Source organism: Gallus gallus, chromosome 14 (assembly GCF_016699485.2).
Source record: "Gallus gallus isolate bGalGal1 chromosome 14, bGalGal1.mat.broiler.GRCg7b, whole genome shotgun sequence".
NCBI classification, from domain to species: domain Eukaryota; kingdom Metazoa; phylum Chordata; class Aves; order Galliformes; family Phasianidae; genus Gallus; species Gallus gallus.
This window is the reverse complement of record NC_052545.1, coordinates 657,380-679,350: the sequence shown is the minus strand read 5'-3', so window position 1 is coordinate 679,350 and position 21,971 is coordinate 657,380. Positions and strand designations below refer to the sequence as shown.

General features: G+C 38.7%; 1 long non-coding RNA gene across 1 annotated transcript in view; it reads left to right on the top strand.

The window, feature by feature from the left end:
* Positions 1-651: 651 nt before the first annotated feature.
* LOC107054592 overlaps positions 652-21,971 on the top strand; it is a 336,025-nt gene continuing 314,705 nt past the window's right edge. Inside the window, exons 1-3 of the long non-coding RNA XR_006931508.1 lie at positions 652-5,905; positions 7,527-7,635; positions 16,627-17,636. This is a non-coding gene — a long non-coding RNA (uncharacterized LOC107054592). The remainder of the gene's footprint in view (positions 5,906-7,526; positions 7,636-16,626; positions 17,637-21,971) is intronic.

Here is a 21,971-nt window from a genome sequence, read left to right as displayed (position 1 = left end):
GGTGCTGGTGGCGGTGCCCCGCGTCCGGCCCTGCTCGGCCCAGGCTGGAGGACCTGTGAGCCACCGGTGTGGAAAATGAGGTGGGGCAGGGACTGAGCTGTCCTTCAAGCCGCCCTCAGGTGCTCCCAGTGAGGTGAGCTGAGCCCCGTTGTTTTCTCTCACAGTGAGGTGGGCGTACTGACTGCAGATGTGAAACGCGGGAGCCGTGTGAGTTTGTATTACCAATTATTTATGTTTAGTTACTACTTAGTTACATTACTTAAACAACAAACCCAAGGCGGACTGAAGCCCGGCCTGCGCTCCCGCGCACAGAGCCGTACCTCAGCGCGCTCCCGCGCACAGAGCCGTACCTCAGCGCGCTCCCGCGCACAGAGCCGTACCTCAGCGCGCTCCCGCGCACAGAGCCGTACCTCAGCGCGCTCCCGCGCACAGAGCCGTACCTCAGCGCGCTCCCGGCCGCTCAGCCTGGCGCGGGAAGGGCTCCGTAGTGCTGAGGGACTTCAAAGCTGCTGCCAGATCGGCTGTGAATTAATTACTTCTCAGAAGTACCCTAGAATTCAGGTCGGTCAAGGACAGAGAAAGTTGTCTACAGCCTGTCTTTAAATCAGAGAACTTTCTGGGCCTCTGGCAGGAAGCGCTGGGTGCAGCCTCAGCTGGCCGCAGCCTCAGCGGCCGGGGGTGGCAGCCGCGCTGCGGGGCGGCCCGGGCCGCGGCCTGCTGCCTCCCTGCCGAGTGGGACCCGCTCCGAATCCCTGTTCTGTGTAAGGGCTGGTAACTCTCATTATATTCCCTAATACTTCGTTGTTTTCCTGCTGAATGTGAGCCAGCAGCGTGCCCAGGTGACCAACCAGGACAAGGGCATCCCAGCTGCAGTAGCAGCAGCGCGGCCCGCAGAGCAGAACCGACCGCCGCTCTGCACTCAGCTCTGGTGGGGCCGCATCTCAGTGCCGTGCTCAGTTCTGCGCCCCTCACGACGAGAAAGACATCGAGGCCCTGTAGCGTGTCCAGAGAAGGACACGGGGCTGGGAGAGCTCTGGAGCAGGGAAGGTTAAACCTGTAGGAGATGAGGCTCTTACCACTGCCTACGAGTGCCCGAGGGGAAGTTGTGGTGAGGTCGGGGCGGCCTCTCCTCGCAGGTAACAGCGATGGGACGAGAGGGAATGGCCGTAAGCCTTGCCGGGGAGGGGTCAGGTTGGGAATTCAGCACGGTTTCCTCTCGGCGCGGTGCGGGCTGCGCACGGAGGTGGGGCAGTGAGTGGCCCTCAGGCGCTGTGTCGGTGAGGGATAGCGGCGGTCTCTTCCAGCCGTACTGGTTCCTCTGATAAAGTGCCCTTCCCAGGTTTCTTGAGTCAGCTGTCTGATACAGTCCAATAAATACTTGCTGCGTTTTGCTTCGCGTGTTCACATGTAGGTAGTTGCTTTTGTTTTCATTAATGTGGGTGAGCAAAAATGAAGCACACAGCCACTAATGTGTTCCTTTACTGCTTATGTGTTGGGGTTAACGTTGCTAATGATGATTTGCTCTACTGTGTGTTGGTTTAAAATTTGCCGCCTGGTGGTCTTAATTTAATATAGGAAAATTTTAAATTATTTTATAAATCATTTTATTTTTAACATGCAGTACAAATACTTGGCAAAGCATAAAAATATCTAAAATGGGCATCACCTGCTAAAACTAACAAAAATATTGGGACTCTTTTTTGTTTTTCTCATACGTTTACATTATTTCTGGATTTTTATGCAGATACCGGAACAATTTTCAATTTGTAAACTGGATCACATTGTCTGCTCATTTGGGGACATAATAGTGTCAGAGAAGTAGTATTTTTGCTTGGATGGCATTTCATTCTTGTGGCTTCCATGACTCAAGTCAGGAGCTGGACCTGACCCTTGTTGGTCTCTTCTGACTTAGGATATTCCATGATTTTACTGCCCAAACCAAACGTTTAACATGATAATTATCATTAACATTCATCACTGGTTTCTTTATGTTTTATGAAAGGGTGCTTCTTTGAGATATTACAGTATTCTCTAGAGAAGTCCATGTAATTTAGGAACTAGCCATATTCTTGACCTGCTACTGCCTACCTGAATTAGAAACAATGCTTTCTAAGCAGCCCAAATAAAAAAGAATAAGTCAGGCATTTCGTTACATGTCATTAGCTGGGTTATTTCTGTCTGTTATACATCTATCCATCTCCACTTTGACTAAATACAGTGAGATGTGTTTTTTTCCGCTTACATATTTATTAACCAGTAGAGGGCTGTCATTTGTCAGAGTTATCTTAGAAGAGCAGAAATTAGACCTAAGCTCTTACATTTCGTTTCTATGTCTTTGTGTGTGTGTGTGTGTGTGTGTGTGTGAAACATTAGAGTAATATTAAGAAAAAAAATCCTAAATACACAAGAAAGAAGTTGTATATGAACAGGATTACAAAGGTAAGAATTAGGAGTGATGTATAATTTTCAAGTTGGGAATAACAGGTCAAAAGAAACATACTGAGAGGAATGCTTGCTAATATATCTCTGAATTTATTAATGAAGATTTATTTTTAAAAAATTAGAACCCATATATGTATGTAATGAACATTATGAGTAACTGTCAGAGGTTAATTCCATATCAAATTATAAATAAATACAAAGTATAGGCTACTTTCAAGCCAATAAATCACATGAGATTGGCAGAGTCTGTTACCAACCTCCCAAGAATGCCATTTACTTACACATTTTAATAATGCATTAACTCACCTATTTTATTAATCAAGTTAATGCTGTGTGAGAGGCGGATTAATTGTATGGTGAGCAGGAGAACAAATAATCAGAGGCAGGCTTATTGCTTGTTCTGGTTGTTATGTATATGATAAAAAAATGAAGATGAACTGCCTCCGTAAGACATGCTTTTTGGCAGACAATTGTTTTTAAAAATTTTGATTTTGACAAGTTATTAATCATTACTAAAGAAGAGGAAGTAAGTCATTAATCTATCCATGTGTGTAATGACAGCACTCTGGTCTGAAAACTAGTAACAGTTCTTGTGCAATATATTGATGAACTTTTGTTACTTGTAATGTCAAGAGTTGAGGGAGACTCCTTGTGAGAAGAAAACCAGTTTTTAGATAAATTCTCAAACATGTTATCATGCTTTCCATGCTGTTATTGTGTTTAAGAAAAGCTCAGTATCTTCAGCTGTGAGAATGTGCTGAGACTGCCTGTGCTGTGGATTGCTCAGTGTGTGCTTGGCCTTATCCCTTGCACAGGTGGCAGCCTGACTGACTGCGCCAGCTTAGTGAGAGAAATCTGCCCCACCTGCTGGGTGTTGGAAGCCTCAGTTGTGCCATCCAGTTAATAAAACAATGGCAGATTTCATTGAAATCACCTGCATCTTCTTGCATTTCTTAATTTCCCACAGAACTAACTTCATCCTAAATAAAATGGACTGTATTTATTGATCTCAATTCCTATGCGCATTTCAAGGTGTTTTCTCTAGTTAGGTTTACCAACCAGTCCCTAAACTCATTAGCTGATGAACCCTGAGAGATTAACATCCGTGTCACATTATTAATGTTGGCATTTTTGTTCCTTTCCAAACTTTTAGTAAAGACAGCAAGCTCTTGAAGCTTATGATTAAAATACAAGTCTGCTGAAGCAGAAATGTCTAAATTAATGCATGGGTTTACTATCCAGGTTCCCAGTTTATACATGCAGACTTAATACAGAGAAATTTCCTTTCTGAGAAAGACAACAAAAATAGAAATCCTAATATATATCTGTCGGTATAAAATAACATTCAAAATTGAAAGAAGTGTTCCATGTTTGGGAGATTGATTGGAAGTCATCTTGTAGGCACGTTGGTTCATGTTCTTGGAACATTTAGCTCTCAGGTGGGCACCTTCTGTGATTTGTGATTGACTGCAATAGATTTTTCTCCAGCAGGCTGCATACAGAACATTCTTTACAGATGAAAAAATATTTCCACGTAAAGGAAAATCTAATCATTCTTTCCTAATGAAGCTATCATGGAAATTAATCATGACATGATTTTGCTGAGTTAAAAATGAGCTCCAATTAAAGATTTGATCTGGGCTGTCGGCTGATGGATAGGGAACATTAGTAAGGGAAAGTTAAGTTCTCATCCTGGATTAGCTTTGCACAGACTGCGAGACTCCAGAATTACCAACTCCATCACCTCGATTCTCTCCTTAGCTGTAAGTGCCACATGAGAACAGCAGTTGTGTTTCTTCACTTTGTCTTAAGTGAACTCAGAATTAAACTTAAGCAGATGTTAATGATTTCCATAGTATTTTTTTTATCCACAGTTGCAAAGCTAAATTGAAAACTGTGAAGATACATATAGTTTGAAATAAGTACCCTGAACAATCTTGATTTACACTGTTTTCTTCACATGTGTATCTTAGTGAAGTAGCATATGTGATGACTGTGTAGAATATTCCACTTTAACAGTTTATAGGTGTAAAAGCAATGAAATAAGTTGAGATTTCTTTATTGTAGCAATATGTTACAGTGACAGATTAAGTGTATTAATGCACTGCAAATACTCAACACTATCATATATTTCTAAGGGACATGATTATATGCACTCAGAAGTCTTAAGCTGTTCAGTTGATAGCAACACGTCTACAAGTTAACTACTTCAGCTTTAACAAAAGAAGGAACTGGTGATTCAACTGTTCGCCTTTAGAACACAGTGCTTTGCTAGAGCTCTGCCAGTGAAGCAGCCAGTCCTTGTATGGATTTTCTCCAAGATGAATGACATACCTGTGTTAAGATTAGAAATCGGGAGTTTGGAATATGTTGTTGAATAGGTTAAAACAACAGCAGAGCTTTCATCTTAACACAGAGATGAAATCTGGTGGTTGTGGCTGTTTTACTGCTATTGCCGATAGAAGAACTGAATGTTCAGTTCAAGGATGCGTATCTTCTTCCTGAGTTCTTCAGTACAGCACAAGTACCAGGTCACATTCATTTAGATCACTTTTCTAGGAAAAGAGATTTTTTTTTTTTCCAAGTGAAGGAAAAGACACATCCCTACTTCCACTCTGCCAAGTACAGCTGTCCTTGTAACTAATTTAAATGGCTATCTGCATAGCTGACCTATTGCAGTGAGGGAGAAAGGATGGTTAATTGCTTATAAGAAAGATAAACGTAGTGCCCAATTGCAAGCATAAGGTATAAATGTTCTGCAGTATGATGTCGCTGTTTCCTTGGAACATTTTCATTTTGGACAGTTTAAAGTGGGAAATAGCACTGCTTCCTGTTAGTGCCACATTGTAAAGGAAAGAGTTCAGGGATTTCGGTACTGCCTCTTCTCTCTACTTCAGTAATTGTTGGCTTTTATAGCCTACTTTGAATGAATGGTATTTCCGAGAAATACGTCAAGACGACTAACCTTCTCTTATAGTTCTTAGTACTTGGAACATCTTCTGAGCATTGATAAACTTGAATGCATTTCCTGGGACTTGTCATGCAATACAGAATCAAAATTGGAATCTACATCTCTACTTTCATTTCAAATCAATATATCTTTTATGCTCCTTACTTTCAGTAACTCTGTCCAAAAGGTTAGATATGTACCAAATTACCTCTTGGATTTCTTAGTTGTATAGTACTGTGAATGTGTGTTCTGTTTTATTTTTAATGATGTTTTAAATTCAATTTGAAGTAGAGAAGTGTAGTGGAAATGCTAAGTCATGGCCTGAAGCAGTGATGGAGCACCTGGTGGGAAGGCAGGGCCAGCCCAGGGGAGCTCAGCTGCATGCAATGCAATGCATTGAGAGACCAGAAGGCTTGAGTCAGGATGCATCCCTTCCCAGCCCTCATTTAAGGGCTGGCAGTGGAGGTGAGGGGATCTCACTGGAGAACCCTGAGTGCCTGAGGCCTTCCAAAGGTAAGCAGCTTTTTCCTTTATTTCTGCGCCCACATCTGTTGCATTTGAACAGATCCTCACTTGCTGCAGCCTAGGACCTTGCTACTCTGTTGTCATTGCTGTGCTTTCCATTATGTTATGAGAGGAAACATTTTTGTAGATGCTGTAGAAAATCTCTAATTACAAAGCAGCAGCAATCAGTTCACAGTTAGGACTGAAGCTGGCTCCTTTTTTAGACTTGAATAATAAAATGTCTTTCCTGAGCTTCAAGAGTCCTTAAATGACTTCCAAACTTCATTTTTTTGAGAGACAGGCTTCAGTATAGATAGCTGCAGCTGGGTTTGAAACAGGAGTACCTTCTATGCAGAAAGATACCTGCTTCTAGAAATCTCGTGATATGATCTGTGCTTTCAGATTCTCTGTTGCTGCCTCTCACTCCTCGGCTCTCTGTTTTTGGGTATTCCCTCTGTCATCCCAGGAAATCGTGCTCTCATCCCAGTCTGCCGTTCTGGTGCGTTTCCTGTGATTGCTTCAGCAGTCTCACACGTAGGAGCCTTGCTGAATTCTGCTAAGTAAAATCAACATTCATGCTATACTGACGTTACAGTTCTTGTGTTTTATAATCAAACTTCTTTTTTTTCCAATATAACTTTAAAACCAAACATTATCTTGGTTTGTAGACAAGTGTGTTTAATTGTAGCTTGCTTTGTGTTTGGCCATTTTTTGTTCTGAAAGCACAGGCAGTGGCTTGGTGCTGTGGCAAATGTGGCTTTACATCTGACAACTGCTGTTAAAACATGTTATGATCACATGACACAGTTATCTGCAAGGTTAACAGCCTGTCACTTTACATTCATGGGGGAAGAAAAAGTGGATTAAAGGTAATTAAAAAAAAAAACAACAAAAAACAAAAAAGTGGATGTATACTAAGCCAATGACATGATGTGAGAGTGGTTATTGTTTGCCTTCTGGTCATCAGAATAAAACCAGTGTAACTTCTGCACCTTGTGCTTTGCTCAATAAATGTGCTGCTCTGCTTGTGCCCAGCTGGGCTTCTGATTGCCAGCAGTGCAGATAGCAGGTGCTTCCTGACCTTGGTGTCTGGGAGGAGGCTTGGTTGCTGTGGTTTAGAAGACTCTCATAAAGTCTTTGTTATATGTAGGTTTGTTTGTTTTTAGCCTTAATTTAATTTTATTTAATTGAAAGACTTATTACTTTTTTTGGATAAAACAGTAGCCTTGCTAGGGAGAGAGGGAAGAAGAGTAAGAAAGAAAAGATGGAGCTAAAGTTCACAGAGTGCTACCTCTTTGAATGTGGCAATGAGTGTCGGGCAGGGCCTGTGATTTTAAAATATTTTGAAAGACGATTAGAAAATATGCTTAATCTACTTTTTTAGCCTTTGAAACATTACTTCATGAGCCCATTTCCAAAAGTTCATAATCCTATAAAAGGGATATATAATGAAGTTTTTAAAAACCCTTGAACATCGATTGAAGTACTTTAGGATTCAAAGAATCATATTCATATGTGTGCATAATAAAACAAGAGCCTTTATATTAAAACTAGTTACCTGCCATGGCTTCTGGGCATTTGGCTTTTGAATTCTCCCAGCCTTCAGTCTGATATTTGATACCTCTTGCAGCCAAAGCTCCTGGTGAGGATATGAAGGAATTCAGGATGACAGTTTCAGTGTCTTATCCAAACAGACGTGTATTGGAAAAGGACTAGAGAAATGGTGACAGCAGATTCAGGTATGTTTTTACTATACTTTGTCATGATTTTTTTTTTCTTAAACTAGAATGACCTTCCTTATTAACGTTTAAGCCTGTATCTTTGTTTCCCTCCAAAATAGGAAATACTGAATTATTTCTTACACTGTGTTTTGAAATAATTTGAATTTTAATGGCATGCACTGAAATAACAAACATGCATAGGGTTACAACTGATTAAATGTGCCAGAATAATAGCAGCAACCACTACATAATTGCCTTTTAAACACTGTATGCAATGCAGAGTATTCCTACAAAGTATTTTTGTAGGAGTTGTAATGTTTAGTTGTAATGTTGTTGATTTCTCTTGTAATACTGCTTTAGTACTTTCTTAGTATTTATCCTAATTAACATAATAGTTAATCACTTACTTTTGAAGAATGAAATAATTGTAGCACTGTTGAACAAATTACTTTATCTTTCTAGGATACTTTTCTCTTGGCGCTTTTTTGGAATTACTCAAAGTATTCTTGGGCTTTTCAACTACAAATTCCACAATATAGTTTTAGAGTGTGGGAGCACATTTTTCATATCTATAGATTACTCTTTCAACCTGACTATTCCTGGTAGTAACTGCCAGCTACAGAGTCACGCAAAGGTTCTTTAGAGGCAGATGTAAAGTAAATTGATAGACTCAGTCCAATTTCTCTTGAAAAGGTGTCCAGATCACAGAAAAGCCTGCCATGATTGGCACTAATTGGCAGCCCTGCTGGTAGATTCTGGAATGCGAGTCTTGAAGACTCGTTGGATAAAGACTATGAAGTAATGCGTTCACCTAGGTTCAGAAGTAACCCTTGCCTGTCGGGAGTGACAGATGCTGGTGGGGTAGTGTATGAACCTTTGCAAATCCTTTCTTTTAGTTCCTGTTCTTCATCCTTTCTGTGATTTTGGTTTCTAGTGTTTCAGAGTAATAATTCTTAGAGAAACAAAAACCACTGCAAAATTTAGTAAGAAGTCAAGTTGATACTCGTGAAATTTCATACAATAAGAAAATGTCAGTGGAAGAGATGAGGTATTTTTCCTGTCAGTCATACCTAGAGAGTGACTATTTTGACTTCTGCCAGACCAGAGGAATGCCAAAATGTCTCAGTATGGAGGGTGAGTTTAGCGAGGTGAAGTGATGATGACCCATCTTCAGTAGAGGCTTTGCGAGGAATGAATCAAGATGCCCTTCTGTTGATTTATTTATTTATTTATTTATTTTTCCCTCTGAAAGTCTTGGCAAGTTGCTAGAAATACAGACTCCTGGTAATTTTTAGAGGACTTTTTGACTACTTCATTTTGTGTGCATATGTCAAAACCGTTTGCTTTGTTGTGGGGATAAAAAATGTGACTGAAAAACAATCAGTTCTGTTCAAACAAAGCTTAATACAAGCTTCTGCATCGGATTGTGGGCACTTGTCATACAGATCTGGTATATCTGATCATCAGCAACAGCTCCTGTCTACAATTCCTTACTTCTTCTCTTTGGACTTCTGGCTCTCACAATGGAAATTAATTTAAAAGAAATTAAAGAAAGATGAAAATACTTGCGATCGTTTATCCTGTTAATTAAATTAGAAGACTTGAGGGAATGCTTGTGGTCATTTGTGACCACTTACGCATTTCAATTGTAAATTAATGGGAAATGCATTCCCAGAGTCATCTGCAGCTAGTCCCATGAGTCATATTACTCACTGTTTTTTCAGAGAGCATCAGAGAATGTGGGCTGGGATAGTCTGATGGAGAAATATTACATTAGACTGCAACTTAGGAAAAATACATTCTTCTCCAAATACAATGCATTTTTCCAAACATCCTAATAAGTTGCGAAGGCTTTACAATGAGTTATGTGCCACAGACCATGGAACTTTTTCATGATGAATCTCAGTTTGTAGACCTCTGTTGATAAATCTATTCTTCAAATGATTTTTCATTTCCACCTTGATTAACCCTTATGTAGCAATTATTTTTAGTCATAAGAACCACAGATGAGCTATGAACTTACGTTTGAGACTTGTTGATATTAAGTAGAGAATTTCACAACATTTGGGTTCTCTTAAATCTTTTTTTCTGCTGTTCCTTGAAAATATGATAGTGGTGACCAGGCCACTATATGTATGGAATGGTGAACAAAATAGAAAAGCAAAACCTGGTGAATAATTGTCCTAGATGTTGTCTATAGAGAAAATGAGTATGTGTGGCAGAGTAAATATGTGAGTATTTTTTGTTTTGTTTCAAGCTTACTGTTCTCGTAGTTCCCATAAAATACTCCCTCAATGACAAAAGAGCAGAGCGATACAACTGAGGGTAAAAAATCACCACTGTGAAGAGAAGCTCTTATTGTTCAGAAATGTTGGAATTCTTATGTTTCTTTCTCAGTCTAAAACTTTTAGTTTGCATTAACTACATCATCTTCAGTTAGGTATTTTCCTTCTATGTTAAGTGGTACAATAGTTTACAGAGAAGTTGGCTAAGAAGGATAACTGTAAGCTTGTGTTTTCTGAGGACTTTAAAGCTCCCTGCAACACCAGTTTTATCAAGGAAGGCTGAAGGAAGTAAGAGGATACTATTGTGTTTCTAAGCATAGTCTGTAATATAATTACATCTGTTGAGCACATATGGTAATGTGGTTACTTGGTCCCTTCTCAGAAGGACAATGAGAAGGCAGCAAAGGAGTAGGATTGATGCCGCAGCTGTCTGCAAAATCTTTAACCATGTCTGGAAAGACATTTTTTTGATCTTTTTTGTATAAGGCAAAAATTATGACTTGGCTTACTTTATTCGCATCAGCTTCTGTAATCATTAGACATCTGAATTCTGTGTTGCTTGTCTCAATTCATGTAAATCTCTGCTTACCTGCATTTCTTTCTACCTGAATTGGATTATAAATGCTTCCTTCTGAGTAGTACAGGTAGCCTAAAAGTGATGGTAATCTGTGGCCATGTTCACTGAGGATACTTCTGCAAGAGGTTCAACCCTTCACAGAATAAAGAGAGGACGTAAGGTAAATTAAGTAGCACCTGGTTTTGCAAAGATGAGCTGTTGAAGTATGAACCTGTTTGGGGGAATCCTATAGGCAAATAAAATTAACTGGAAGAATATAAATGAAGACATTAGGCAGATTGCTCCTGTTCTTGATGAAGTTGTATTATTTACTCATTAAAGAAAAAATATTTGCATTGGGAAAATACCTTGTAGATAGAAATATCTAAAACTAAAGCAATAATAAAGACAGAAATCATCTGTAGGACTGGAACAAAGGGAATCCTATTTTCCACAAGATGGAGCTGTGTGATTTCTGTTTCTGGAGGTAAGTCAGTCTGTTAGTAAATGATTCTTTGATTCCTGTAACAAGGACAGAAGAATCACAGCGATCTATCATTGCTTTCTTACTCTGATGATAATAAACTGCTGCAATTTAACTCAGGATGGTTGTTTGGGAGCTAAAAATATTGGATTTAACATAAAAGCCTCTGGATCTAGGAAAGAAACTATCTTTAGAAAAAGAAATCCATTACCTTTCTCTATGAAGAGTGCAGTAATTTGCCTGGTGTGCAGTGTCCTATCAGTTATCCTTTATTTACTCTGATGATGACTGCAATGCAGATTTCTTTGGAATGATTTCTTATCTTTTATGCTCTTTAACATCTGCATGAAGGAGGGATATGATTGCCTGAATGATAATTCAAACAAATATTCTCAGTAGTGGTGATGGACCTTCAGTTCTGGAGTGTTTATTAAAATGAGCAGATGTAAATGTGGTAATTCATCAACAGAATGGAACAGTGTCTTTGAGAGTAATATCTGAAAAAGATCGAGGAACCATAGTAGAAAAATAACTGAAAGTGAGTGCCTGAAGTGACAGGATTGAGAGGGAATTGTTTTCTTGGCTGCCATGGTCACCCAAACAAAGGCCTGGAAAGACAAGAGTATTTCCAGAATATACCATTAATCTCTTCTTTAAAGGTTCAGTTACTGAGGTGCTAATAATCAAGGGATATGTCCCTGACAACCCAGGTGCCAACTGCATAATTACTGATACAACTGATGTAGACACAGGTAAAAAGTACACAATTGTGCAAAAAGATTCAGGAGCTCTGGAGTCCTGGCCTACTTGAATTAACTAGCAACTTGTGTGATTTAACAACGTTACAAACCACATTTGACATTTTCTGATCTGTTCTTGGTTTTTTTTTTTTTTTTAATGCTTTGGATTACAGTGGGTTAATATTTTTAAACACTTTGCAAACTCTAAAAAATGATCTGATTACAGTTGATAAATGTAAGCCTGGTTTCCAATTTGATTATATCCACTCATGCTACAGTTTCTTTCTTCATTTCCTTTTCATTACTTAAGCCTAGATTCTCCACTGATTCCTAAATGTACCTCCAGCCCATTCCTCCATTTCCTTGCTGGTGAGAAGCAGAAGACCTGTGGTTGCTTCTGAGTTACATGCAAGTGGATTGTGTGGCTGATACATACACAACGATCAGCTTGCTGCTATGTCAAGCATTACAGATAATTGCTAAGCTTATACAGCAATATTTTCCTCACTGGGAAGGCTCATGTCAGTCTTTTTCTCCTACTCATCTGTCAGTTCTCATGGGAACTTGAAACTTGGTATCTTTGAGACCAGGTCCTTTTGTCAAATTTGATCAAAATTAGCCAGTTCATTCAAAAGTTATGAAGGAGGGATGAAAACTGACAGGCTGGCAGTACATCTTTGTAATTTGTTTCCTTGTGAAGCTGGCATGGAAAGAACAGTTTTCTAGTTTTCCAAATAGGCAATCAGAATTCAGAGACCTGCATCTAATTAAAGCTTTCAGAAATTCACGTGAGTAAGTTAATGTGCAGAACTTACTGTGTTGCAAGTCACAATCTGGAGAGTTGTCATTTTGGGTTTATGTGCTTATATTTGAGTTCATGGAAAAGGATGATCTGATATCTGATGACGTTCACTACTGGAGAACCCCCTGAAGGTTAGAAACTAGACTGTAAAGCAGACTCTCTTTTCAGACTGCTTATCCAGCCACTTTTGGAAAAAATAAATATTAATAAATATTTAGTAAATAAAATTCCAGCAGTGGCAACAGAGGAGTGTTGATTTTTTCCACAGACTTTTTTTCCTGAGACAAACATTTTAGGGTAAGAGAAAAGCTGAAGGAAATAGCTGGTAGCAGATGACAGCTATGTTTTTACATCTTCTTAAGCTGTAATATGCTTTTTGATATAATGAGCTGACCCTCCTCATACCTTTAAAATATAACTAAAGAAAGCAAATACTTTTTATGAACGTTATTAGGTGGAGTAGGGAGATGGTATAGTTACTGAATTGGCAGTCTGTGGATGAAACCTCTATTGCAGAGTTAGATATTATTCTATCTTATCGGGTTTGTCTTTTCTTTGATTATGCATCCCTGAAGGCAGGGAAAACAAATGACTTCTCTTTTAAAGAAGTCAAATATTGCAGGTGCTAGGTAAGATTGAAATCCCAAATGCATGCATTCTTAATTGTTAGGAGATGAAATGAACAACTTGGTGTTTTGTTTTCCTTGCTTAACAACTTCTAGTTTGTAAGAACAATCTTGCTTTTGAAGAAGTTGTAAGAAAGAATGCTGTGGTAGGAAACAGATTTTGGCTATGTGCAGTACTCCAGCTGTATAGAGAATTATCTTCATACTCTCTCTTGAGAAAGATACGATTATGTATATTCTGTAACAAAATTATATGAAAGGATGAAAACTCCTCCATCCACTGGTAGGAAGTGTAAGAACCTGCTTGGCTGAGACATGCTTTAAAGATTTTCAGAATAATCCACATCAGTAATGTGCATTAAATTGCATCCCTTGAGGGAAAGCACAAAAAGAAAAGGGTGGGCATTAATAATCAAGCTTTACTTTTATGCCACCAATAAACAACATTGTAACTGAAACACAAAAGCAAAGTGTGGAATGCATAATATGAAAAGGAGACTTGTAATAACAAGGAAAGCTTCTGAAGTAACTTAAAGAAACAAACGAAGGTACTTTATTTGCAGGTAAGTGTAGTGCAGCCTACACACTTCAGTCAAGCCAGCAGGAGACTTTAATAAGTGAAAATAAAGCATGAAAGGTTGCTTTCTGAGAAGGATGGAAAGATGCATGTGCTTATTGCTAGTAATTATGTATCCAGTAAGCATACACTAAAATAGTTGCTCTAGGCTTTGTTGCACCATCGCACCCAAACTTGGAAGCATCCATGTGCTTAACAGAAGCTGAGTTTACATTTTTGATCTAGAGGGTTTGAAGTTCATGGAGTAGGAGATGTCAAAAATGGTGATCGGGCTAAGGAAAATATCCACATTACTGCTTTGCATCTATCCTGCCAGCTATTGGGCTGTATGATTAAAAGAAGACAAACACTGTGTGTAGGAACATAACAGTTTAAGTGGAATGAGGCAGTTATCTCATTTACCTGTGAAATCCATTCTATCATAGGTTTCAGGTGCACAATTTTTTTTTTTTTTTTACTTTTGGGGTTTGTTGTCTGGAAAAATTGAGTGCTTTTTGATCAAGAAAATACCAGCCTCTTTTTTTCTTTCAATGAAATCATCTTGAGACCTGTTTCAGCAGAATTTCGGTTTGCCATTAGCTATCCAGCAGGGTGACTGTATGTGCTTGTGTGGGGTTGTATTTCAGTTTCCCTGGCCTATTTCAGCATGTTAACTCATTGACTATTCCTGAAAAACAAGAGGAATAAAACCATGCAAAGTGCAGTTATTCTGTAATAACTGAATGTAAACACAAGCTGTAATAGGATGCAATCCCTGTCAATTTAGGACAAGGCTAGTATATTATGGAGCAACTTTTTTGTGCACCCAGACTCCACTTGAAATAAAAAAGTAACTGAGTAATTCTTGCTGTGCTCCTAGTGGGCTGCCAATAGATGCCTATGCTCACTGTGAATGAAGAGAGAAATGCCTCAAACACTTTTACTGCAAATGTAAATTGCAGTTATATTCTGAAGTAGCATTACTTCAGAATAAATACTGTGACACAAAGAGTCAGAGATTTTTTTGAAAGTCACCTCTAGCAGAAGTTGTAGCAAGCTTTTGTGTGTAGTGTGCACCTTGCTGTTTTATTCAATGTAGGTTTTTATTTGGAGAAGCAGTGTACTTGATTGACAGTATTCTGCCCAGTGGGTATTGAGATCTGATATCTTATCACTTGTTACAAGAATTTCTGGGTGGAGTTAACCATTAGAGGGAAAAGGGAAAATAGAGGATAATAAATCAGCACAATTTTAATTTTTGTATGCATGTTGGAGACCTTGATTCTTCTCCTTTAGCAGGAGGAATTTTGCTCAGGTCTACTTTTTCGCTTGTATTGACCCCACACGAATGGACTTTGCAAATTAATGGATGAGAAGCCATCCTAAGATCTCTCCACTCTAGCATTTTTGTATGTTTACCACTGAGAACTCAAGCATTCCTTTTCTGCTGGCTGAGGCCCAGAAGGTAGCTTCACTGCCTGCACTTAAACTCCCCCTTGCCCCTCCTGCCCCCCCAGCATTGTTTTTTAGAAGTTACTCTGCTCATACACTTAATAGGAATTGTTCAGAACTCACATGGTATATGAAATCCATCTTCTTCCCCAAAACGTAGCTGTGAAATGCATATTATCATACAATGAATACTTGACCAACTTAGTTATTGAGCCCTAATGTGCCCCAAATGATGTGTAAATACAATTAAGCTGTAATGAGATGTCAGCTGGAGATGAAATATCCCAGCTGAGTACCAGGGCTTTGTCACTGGGAATCAACATGGTGTCATGTTAATATTGCAGGCTCATGAATTTTTTAGCTTGAGTAAATGCAAAAATCTTTCATACTCTATCCTTCATACATCTGGTTGGCTGGAAGAATCTGCTGCAGGGTTAGGTAGCTTTCTGCTATGATTCATAGATGTGCTTTCTCTCATGTATTCTCTGACAGAGCAAGTGTTGCAATGTTCTCCTTTCTTTGAAATGGGATGCTCTCGTCTGCTGTTTAGAGTGCTGGAACATAGGTGTTTTGAAAAGTAAAATCAGTTGTCATCAAAATAATATATGACTTTTTTAAGGCGGTGATCTCTTTCCAGCAATTCCTGTTTGCCTGTTCACTCAACATGAGTTAATTGCATCTTCTCTCCTTCCCATCTGTATTTTATCTTGGTGTTTATGGAAAGACAAGGGCTCAGCCTCAGAGATCCAATTGAAAAATAGAAATGATAATGGTCTGTATGGAACAGAAGGGAGAATATGAGAGTGAGTATTAAAAATTCCAAGTACTTTACTTGGATACATTTTTACCAAAAAAGATTCAGGTCAAGAGAAGCAAAGGGGGGTAAAAAAGATTTCTGAGTTGATTGAATGTCAAACTATCTTCTTCCATATCTTTTATTCTCTGGTTTTGAAAGTCAGTCTGTCAAGTATCTTGGCTGGTTTTAGGTTCTTTGTTAACAGAAGTGCATAAGTGGTTACTTCTTACTGTGATCATTTTTCTCAGTCATAATAATGCCTCTTCATTCTTTTTGAAAACAAAACAAAACATTTTCTAAAAAAAAACAAAAAAGAGAGGAAATAGTAGTTATACCACATGGTATTGGTAATAAGTTTTTATGATTAAATGTTATACAATAGCTTGACAGTACAGATGGAGCAATTAGGATTGGGTAGTAAACTGCCAAAGCAATGGAGAAACGTTACATTGGGAGACTAAGTCTACTCTTGATTCCCTGCTAATGCTATTTTAAGGGATGAAATTGTTGTGCTGTCTGCTCTGATAAAGGAGAACACTTTATGCCATGGTAGATTATTTTTGAGAAATAATAGGTGAATTGCATGCTACCTTTTTCCCCCTCATTAGCAGGACCAGTTCCAGGAATCTAAACTCTGTCACTATTTTTAACAGAATTCAAGATGCTTTGGAATTCCTCTGAATGTGACCTTTTTCCTCTCTTCCTTTGCCAGTGCCCCATATCTTGATGTATACTGAGCTATTCCAGGAAAACACTGCATTGAGAAACATGAATTTGGTACAGCATACTGGGAGAAAAGTTCACTTGCCAGCTTGTAGTAGGAGGGATGCATATTCAAGAAGGCAGATTGTAGCTAGCTACTGCTCTTCATAACTGTCTCTGACTTTTATTGTAGTACGCTTTCCTGAATAAAATTTCACAGAAAACTCAATTTGATCATCTGGTATGATCTGGAAAATTGTTAAATTTTTGAATATTGTCTGATTGGCTAAGAAATGTTGAAATAAGTTGTCATTTGTACTCTAGGTAATTGCTCCTTTTTTTTTTTTTTTTGTAAATTTAGTCATTTTAAGACTATGCCTTTCCCTTGCAAAAATGTGTGCACAAAACACTGTATTTGTGAATCTTCATATTGTGTTTGCTCAGTAACAATTTTAGGACAGTTGTATCAGATGCCCAAGGCATTTAATCTCTATAACTCTAGGCTGAAACTAGCAGGAGCTGCAGTATACCAGTAAAATAAGTGGATGGTGAGACAAATCAAGAAGATCTTGACTGACATTAACGTGAGACTGAGTTCAATTTTTAGGGCTTAATTATTAAAGTATTTTATATAATTTTGAACTCTTGCTCAGAACCTTGAGGACTTTTCATTTCCTAATAGCTCAGAAATAAACACATTTTTAAAGTTTGCATCAGTAAGACAAGGATTTGAGTTAACAGAAATAGAGGCCATAACAAGCAGGAGAAAGCAAGTACTATAAAATGTCAATTTAGAAATACAAGCAAGGCCAGAAAAGCCAAGTTTCCCATTAAATGCTCTTGCAAACCATGCTCCCTGCTAGCAGTTCTTGCTTAGCTTTTTCTGGATTTCTCTAGTGTGGTTAATCGCTCCATCTGTTAGACAGTGAGCAGTTTGTCCTTTGCTCTTTTGACTCTGATCTGGCTGGCTGCAGTTCACAACAGCCTCTGCGCTTCCTCGAATGGTTCAGAAGATAAATGGTGAGTGAAGTTTTCACTAATGAAGATGGGACTCCCACATGGGAGTATTTGCTTTATCTTTCCATAAAAAAAAAAAAAAAAAAAAATAGAGCTTGTTTGCTCATAACTTCGTATTAACTTTGCAGGATCTGCATTTAGTCAGAATAACACCTTTTGTCTTTGGAAAAGTGAGTGGAGTTTGGTTCCCCTTGCTGGAATGATTCTGTAGGTGGTAGTGCTATGTGGAGAACGCTCCAGAGCTCACTGTCTGGAAGAAAGTACTTTCTCTTCTGTGGTAGGTAATTCACAGTGACTTAATACAGGTAGCTCTGCCTGCGATATGCGTTTTGATGGATCAGTCTTTTATGTTGTGTCCCCACACATATGCTGCAAGGGGAATTTGCACGTATTTGCCTAATGTGAAAATATTATGTAGTAAATAAAAATGTTTGAAGCATGTAAATGTTCTTCCTTAATATTGGTTTTTTGTTTGTTTGTTTGTTTTTGCTTTAACATTCCAAACATTTACAGGAAAATTAAACCACTGAGGATTTGGATTTTCATTTGGATCCTTACCATAGCTTTTGGTTTTAAGTTGTGATAGTGAAAACCTTCCTTCCCCAACAAAAAATCCTCCTTTAAAACACTTCCAACAGCCACAGGTTTGTAGTAGAATTTATCTAACTAGTATGCAGCAACAGAATTTATTTGCTTTAATTTATGCAGCTGGTTATCTCTTGGTTTATGAAGAGGGCCAACTGAAGTTGGTGAGTAATTGTGAGAGGAGCAGGTAGGATGGCTTGGCCAGACTGCTGTGCCCTGCTGACGGGAAGGGGGAGGAGGCAGTGATCTCACCCTGACAGCGAGGTGGAGCAGAGCTGGTGAGAGGCTTTGAGCAGGAGTGCTGTGCAGCTCCTAGAGGAGCGCTTGAGTGGGCGCACAGACTGGGGCTGAGTGGGTAGAATTTCCCTTGCTCATTACAGAGCATTTCTTCTCTCATTTCCTTGAGCCTGGGGATATTCAAGTCCAAATTTGAATCAAACTTATTTATCTGTTGTCCTCATGCTGAAGGCCTTTTCTCTAATCATATTCAAACCACTTCAAATTATTAATGGCTTTATAAGCATTTGAAATTAGACTGTCAGGAGAAAAAGAGAAAGTTACATGAAAGATACCTGAAAATAATTTTCAAGTGTATTCCCTTCTGACTGAAGAATACATGCATAAGTCAGCTTCTTTTTCTTTAAACCCTATTCTGAAGCTGCTCTTGTTCAAAAATATTTTTTTTCCTCTCTTTTCAGTTGGTGAAGCTGTGTTTCTACCTCTTCCCTCAGTAAACCTTCAAGTTCTTATCCTTAAATTCTGGCACAACTTGCAAGTAGTAGGTTTTGCAGTTTGGATGGGAGGGCCATTTGAGATTTTTTTTTTTTTTTTTCCCTGTGATAACTGGGAGGTATTTAGAAGCGGACAAAGAAAGAATGTGAGGGCTGCTCCGAAAGTAATGCCTCCTGTTTTATGATGTCAGCCCACAGTGTCAGAGGCGGCTGTTGGGATGGCAGCAGAGGCTGAACCTTCCCACCAGCATTCCGTGGCGTGTTGTTGCTGTGTAATAGATGGCAGCAGAGGGGCATTCTGACAGAATGGTGCCTGACGTGGAAGCGTGGGTAGAGCAAAGGAGTGGAACTGAATTCCTCCATGTGGAAACAGTGCCCCCCACTGACATTTATCAGTGCCTCTGAGCGTTTCTGGAGACTAAACAGTGGATGTCAGTGCAGTGAGGCTGTGAATGGTGCATTTCAGCAGTGGTGTCGGTGAAAGTGGGGCACTGTCATGCTTTTATGATTTTTGGTATTGGTATTCCACATCATAACATGCATTTACAGCCACTTGAATAACTGTGTTGTAACAGCCTAATGGAGACTGCTGTAGATCTTATTTATTGCTCAATAACAAAAAATGACAAAAATACAAACTGTTAAATGCTTTATGACCTATTGTTTTGCTGGGAGCTTTTATGTATCAATGAGCAGCAAATGCATACTATTGCTTGCATTAAATGGTTATTGTCAAACTGAAGATTGTTACCAGTCAGGATCAATTATTTTGATTCCACACTTTTCCAATTATTATGATTTTTAATCCAGAGAGGGGAAAATGGAAAACCTGAATCTTTATAATGATTTGCATCATGCTAATGAAAAAAAAAAAACCACAAATTTAGATTTTTCAAATAACATGTTCCTGCATTTTTTGCCTCCTTTCCCCATCTCCTCCCATGTCTGGCAGAAGAGACAATGGTTTTCAATTTGGTTTCTTTTGCTTATGCATAGTTTTGTCTTTTTACCCATGACGTAGTTTTCGGAACTGATACCACTTCTCTTTTCAGCCGCACATCTGGTGACTGCAGGTCTTAATTATAACACTTCTAATGATCAGCTGTGTTCTTTCTTCTTACAGTGTGTAACAACCGGATATGGATACCAAAGACTGCTTTTGTTATCTCCGATCATTCAATAGCACTAAAGTGTAACAGTGCAGAAGTGAAATATTAAATCAGAGAGCATCACAAAAAACTGCAGGTTTTCTTTGGTTTTAGATCAGTGCTGAAGTCTTCTGCTCATTTCAGATTGACTTTTTAGTCTTCTGCATTTTGGTTTTAAGATTTTTTTTTTTCTTTTTTTTTCTTCTGTGGATATTAAAAATGAAAAGAATTCAGATCCAATGCGCTGCAGCAGGGCTAAGATTCCTTTTAGTTTTGTTTCTTCCCCTGCTGTTTAAACATTTTCTTCTATAAAATGAATTTCCAACATATTGATCACGTAAAGATTTTTTGCATGTTAAATTTTTCTTTATTTTGCTGGAAGGTTCTGTCTGCTCTCATGCCACATACAAATATTCCGCTGCCTGTACAATTACAGCTGAAACAGTACACAAAATGCAATCATTGCAGGCAGTTACAGCATAGACAGTGGGGCTCTGTAGTTGTGTAGCCATGTTTTTGTGGCAATGCTGTGTGTTCAGTGTCATTTGAGAAATGATAGGATAATGTCACAGACTGTCATGGTGTTTACCCCCTGAGTGTGTGCATGCTTGGGAACAGTTAAGCTTTACAATGCCTGGAAATGGACAAAATATAAGAACTAGGTGTTTACTTAGAGTAAATACAGAATACTTCAGGAGCATCAGAGCCCTCTCAGGTATTTCTGTTAGATCACTGAGAAGCACTGGTTATTCCTGGATAGCTTACTCAAAACAATAGAAGAACCTAGTCTTGGAGAAAGTGTGATGAAAATGCCTGTCTTCCTCTTGTTGTTTCCTGTCCTGCTTTGTTTCCAAATAAGAATCTCTTTAGTTCCAGATGTGCTCCTTCATCTATCTCAGCTCAAGTTATTTGGAGGAAGAAAACTTTTATACTTAGGATTTGGTAAGATGAAATTTCTGTCAGCTTCTTTAAGGCTGATCTTTCTCAGTTTCATTGTTTGCTTGACAGTTCTGTGGCTATTGACGCTATCTGCTGCTTCCATTTTTGCACTGGTGACCTGGATCATTAATGGGTATAACTTGATCCTTCTTTGGTTTTTGTCCTCTAAATCTTGTCCCTTGTTCTGTTCCTATACATATGATGTCTCCAAATCAAAGTGGGCTACAAAAGTTTCTGAAACAACACCATGAAAGTACAGTTTGAAGTTTATTTTGGCTTTTGGTGCATTGCTGCTCCACTGTTGTTTTTGTTCCTTGATGGTTTTAATCTTTGCAGTTGTTTATGGAGGGTGCTACTGAGTGTCACTGTAGCCCAGAATAGCAAATGCTTCCTGTTTGTACATGCTGGTCTGAGCTTGCACCAGGACTTCAGTCCATGGTTGTGTAGGTGTGTGTGTTTCAGTGTGGCTTTCAACAGAAATAAAGGAATGCAGGTGTTCTTTCTACAACACTTAAGGTTTTTGTGTTAGATGTGTTACATCGGTGCATTGCACTCGTACTTTATCTTGGCTTTGGTCTGGTAACTGATTGCAGAAAGGTGCTGTGGGTAACTTTAATAAAGACATTTTTCTTTTATCTGATAGAATTGTCTTTTGAATGCTGAAACACTGCTTCCTCCTCTCATGAGGACTCTCATGAGTGCTCAATAAAATGGAGCCTTCAGTAAATGCTTAAGTGAGAGCAGGCTTAATTTGTGCACTGCAATTTACTGTTGAATATATTTATCATGTCTCCATCATTCATGAGAGCTTTTCTATGGTCTTAAAATATGTAATGGAAACATTTAATGGAACATACATTTGCTGAGAAATACAATGCTTTGGTTATACTTTAGGTAGTTGAATGCACTCAAGTTGCTCGAATAGTAACTTCTGA